A 5,398-nucleotide genomic window follows, 5' to 3' on the forward strand; every position below is an offset into this window, starting at 1 on the left:
TAGGGAAGGAATAAGAATGATATAATTTGGATAGCACTCCGCCTGTAAACGGAAGGAATTGAACTAGACAAGATGAGAGGATACTTTAAAAGAGGATACAACACTCCGGTTAAAAGGATAAGCACGAAAAGAACACGATCCTGATAAAACAAGAAGATGGGTTGAAGAGAGCAACATCACAATGCCTCCGGAACAAAAGTAATAATGGAATGAATGAAGGGAATAAAAAAAACGAGAGCACGCTTACAACAAATGCTAGAACGGAGTTGTTGGAAAACCAACAATGAAAAGAATAAAATTGATATGGTCTTATGGGATACCTCTCAAATTATGAGGTGACAACCCGGCACTCACGGAAAAAATTTGGATTGATAAGAACAAGGGGACGAGAAACTTATTTCACCGGGAGGATAAATGAAGAACTTGGATCATTTATAAGCACCATAAATAGCCACAATCCTTAGAGAAAGTTTTAGGTGAAATATAACCCAAGATAACTCCAATGGCAAGATTGATGGATTTAAAATATCTCATTCTTAACAACATGTGAATCATGGAACATGAACTCAAATTATCAAGAATGACATAATACCACCTCTATTGATACGGAAGAAAGAATTGCACACCGGATTGCAAGATGAACAATACTTGATCTCCTTAGAAAAGAATCTCGATGAAAACTTCGAGAAGGGATAAAATCCTTGATGAACCATCATGTAGAACCTTCATTAGGAACTTCGGTAGCAAAAGAATGATCAAACGAAATGAAGGATGAAAAGAATAAGGTTGAAGCCTTGCAATGATTTAGATGGAGCTTCGCGACGATATAATGCAGAAAAACTTGGAACTCCAGAAAAGATAAGATGAAACAACTGAAATCAAGAATTTTGATGAACCTCCGTAATAAGGAATTAAATCACTTGGATGAAACAATAATAAGAATTACATTATGCTTATCCTTCACCAATTCAAATTGATGACAAGCAATGGATTTTGGCATACTACTTATTCTCGTAGAAAGGATTAAGATAGATATAGCACAAACTTGGGAAGATCTTCAACGAACCACCGGTAGGATTGAAACAACGAATAAATTGATATGATAACGAAGGAAGAGAAGTCTTGAACGAACCACCGTAAGAATTAAAATGACCGAGGAAAAGATAAGGACAACACCAGGAAGAAATATAAAATGAACGAAGATGCTTGAGAGGATTTAGATACATGAGAATGAGGAGATCACGAGCTGAATAGACATCACTTGAACGAAGCACCGGTAAGATTGGAGAATGATATCTGAAAGCTGAGAATGAATAAATCTGAATTGATGGACTCCAGATAATCAACCTGAAAAGACTCCTGAATTGCACCGGATGGGTGAAAAGAATTGTCACAATCGAAAACAATTATGAGAGGATGGCCTCGAACTAGAATCACGAATCTTTGAAGAGAATGAAGCAAGATTTAAAAGAAACTCTTCTTCAGTTTTAAAATGTTGAGAATGATAATGAGAAACACCACCATGAATTGTTGATGCACTCCGGAATGAAAAATAGAAAAGGTTGAGCCAATGATGAAAGAATTTGAAAGATCTTGGAGAAAAGGCATTTGACTGATGGTAACTCCTTCTTACGTCAAACTTGGAAAAGAATTTGAGAATAACTCCGGGAAAATTAGAAGAGTCAGGTAAGATCCTGGGAAAAGACCTGTGGGTTAGGGCCCACTCAAAAGAAACACCGTTGAACAATTTAAAAGAGAGATTTCACCGGTTGAAATAAATGGCTTGAATGAGGTAACATCCTCGCAAGAGCTGGAACGAAAGCAGAGTGGAAACACGAATCTCCGAGATATCTTGAGCACTCCGGAACAATTGAATAACAAGAGTGGATGATTAAGAGGTGCACCGGCATGAGAGAGCATTTGAACCGAGGAAATGATATGATCGACAAAGCTTGAATTGAATCCACCGGAGAAGAAAAAGAATGATGAATGATGAGCTTGAAGCTCCGTTAGAGTCTCCACGATAAATTACCGGATCGAAACTTGAAAGAAAAGGATGAAGAGACTTCACAAGAATAAAGGATACTTGATTAAGACATCGGATTCCTTGAAGAAAAAGGGTGGGTGGGTGGGAAAACAAAGACAACTTGTGGACGGATGAAACAAACACCGTTGAGAAGAACTGATACTTGATCTTGCGGATGTTGCAATGATCGGATCCACTTGAAGAGAAGTACACCAGTTTAAAAGGATTGACATGACAGACTCGATGATCGAGAAGGATTAGTATTCACATCGGAGTATAAGAACACCATTTAGGGAAAGGTATGGAATCAACATTTGACTTCAAAGCAACTCGAATACCACAACTCAAAACAAAAACAAAAGGTTGGCTTGCAGAATAAGCCGGAACAAACATATGATAGAGATTTCGTCTGAAGTTTTCGTGGTGGGGCCTACACGGGCTCGATCGTACAACACCATCATGTACAAGGCAGTGCACATGACATACGAAGCGTCCCCGAGTCGGCATAGCCAAGGACTCTTTAAGACACAACGAGACCACTGTAAAACCAACCGTGAATAGGCGGACCACTAGACGTCGAACCCCAATTTCATATCATACATCTGTCGGAAAGATATCCTAAGAGCTACTTGAATTCCCACTTATAAACTCCCGAATTTTTCAGGTTATGCAATCGGGTGTTGGGGATACAGGGGAAGCATAATATCTCACCCAAAACTAACAAATCCTACATCCAACTGTATCCATCCTTCAACACATAACCAAGAAACCTTCGGAAATCGTCTACCTCAACCTTCGAAAAGCATCCGTTATACAAGTTATGGCAATACTCCCGAACTCCCGCCCCAGTACTGGGTGGCGTCGAGGTTATCTCACCAACAACTGCATAAAAGAGATTTTCGATGTCGGCGAAACTAACTCAGGTATTCCAGAACTGCAACGATAAAATTGTGACGACAACACCTCGGAGCTCAACTCCCCGGGACACTGCCACAACCCCTAAATGTCAGGAGGCACCAAGAACAATGTTCTCGTCACAAAACCATCGGAACGATTCCAAGATACCCGCGTGATCCTAAAATTTTTTAGTGAAATTTGAGAAGAGAAGAGTCAAAACTCTACGTCAGGATGCCTTACCAGAGCGATGAAGGGACTGGGGAGTAAAAGAATTCCTAAACTCTCTGATATATAATTCCTAAATGACTCAAAACATTTTTCTAGACTCAACAACGTCAGCTAATTCGATCAAGTAGTGGGGGCTCCTAAGGTCGGGGAAGGCTCTGATACCAACTTGTAACGCCCTCGATGCGGCTATATCTCCCACATGTCAAAGCACGACTTAGAGGCATAACCGCATTGAAAGCAATGTCGCAAGTGAGGTAATCTTCACACAACCCATGTAATACAATAGGGGAAAAGATACATAGTTGGCTTACACTCGCCACTTCACGCAATACAAGAATTAAAGCATTACATCAACCAGATACAATCAAGGTCCGACTACGGAACAAAAATAAAAGAAGAACCCCAAATGCGACAAGGCCCCCGATCGACCCCAACTGGGCTCCACTACTGATCGACTGAAACGAAACAACACAAAGGACAAGATCTTCATCGAGCTCCTCTTGAGCTCAGTTGCGTCACCGGGACGGTTCAACGGCACCTGCAAGCTGATTTTGGAAGTATCTGTGAGTCACGAGGACTCAGCAATCTCACACCCTCGCGATCAAGACTATTTAAGCTTATGGGTAAGGTAAAAGGTATGAGGTGGAGCTGCAGCAAGCGACTAGCATATATGGTGGCTAACATACGCAAAAGAGAGGGAGAAGAGAAGGCAAAGCACGATCGAGAAACTATGATCAAGAAGTGATCCTAGAACAACCTACGTCAAGCATAACTCCAACACTGTGTTCACTTCCCGGACCCCGCCGAGAAGAGACCATCACGGTTACACACGCGGTTGATGTATTTTAATTAAGGTCAACTTCAGGTTTTCTACAACCGGACATTAACAAATTCCCATCTGCCCATAACCGCGGGCACGGCTTTCGAAAGTTCATAACCCTGCAGGGGTGTCCCAACTTAGCCCATCACAAGCTCTCACGGTCAACAAAGGATATTCCTTCTAGCGGGAAGACCCGATTAGACTTAGAATCCCGGTTACAAGACATTTCGACAATGATAAAACAAGACCAGCAAAGCCACCCGAATGTGCCGACAAATCCCGATAGGAGATGCACATATCTCTTTCTCAGGGCACACCGGATTGTCCAAACTTCCGGTAGGCCAGCCCAGAGTTGCCCCTGGTGGCCACCGGCGGCTGACAAGGTGGACCAACACTCAGAGGAGCACTGGCCCGGGGGTTAAAATAAAGATGACCCTTGAGCCGGCCAACTCAAGGGAAAGAAAAGGCTAGGTGGCGAATGGTAAAACCAATGTTGGGCCTTGCTGGAGGAATTTTATTCGAGGCGAACAGTCAAGGGGTTCCCATTATACCCAACCGCGTAAGGAACGCAAAATCCGGGAACATAATACCGATATGACGGAAACTAGGGCGGCAAGAGTGGAACAAAACACCAGGCATAAGGCCGAGCCTTCCACCCTTTACCAAGTATATAGATGCATTAATTAAATAAGAGATATTGTGATATCCCAACAAGTAAACATGTTCCAACAAGGAACAACATCTCCATGTTCCAACAAGGAACAAACTTCAATCTTCACCTGCAACTAACAACGCTATAAGAAGGGCTGAGCAAAGCGGTAACATGGCCAAACAACGGTTTCCTAGGACAAGGTGGGTTAGAGGCTTGGTTCAACAATATGGGAGGCATGATAAGCAAGTGGTAGGTATCGCAGCATAGGCATAGCAAAAGAACGAGCAACTAGCAAGCAAAGATAGAAGTGATTTCGAGGATATGGTCATCTTGCCTGAAATCCCGCAAGGAAGAAGAACGAGTCCATGAAGAAGACAAACGGACATAGTCGAACGGTTCCTCACAACGCGACGTTAACGGAACCAACCCGAAGAAACAACACCGGAAAGAAGCAAACACCATAGTAAACAACCATCACATAAACATGGCATGATGCACAACCAAAAATGATGCATGTCCGGTTTAAATATGCATGGCATGGCGAAGTGCACAAACAACTCTACAAGTTAAGAGGAGCTCAATATGCAACGAGTTGCATATGGACAAAACACCACATCAAATATTTAGTTCTCTCTCGGTTAGATACTCAACAAAATTAAATGTTGGTTAACATGGCAAGAGGTGAAGCATAACAAAACTATACTATCTAAACAAATTAAATGAGGCCGAATATAACCAATAACAAATCCGGTAAATCCCCATATGCATTTATCAA

Source organism: Triticum aestivum, chromosome 7A (assembly GCF_018294505.1).
Source record: "Triticum aestivum cultivar Chinese Spring chromosome 7A, IWGSC CS RefSeq v2.1, whole genome shotgun sequence".
In the NCBI taxonomy this organism is placed as follows: domain Eukaryota; kingdom Viridiplantae; phylum Streptophyta; class Magnoliopsida; order Poales; family Poaceae; genus Triticum; species Triticum aestivum.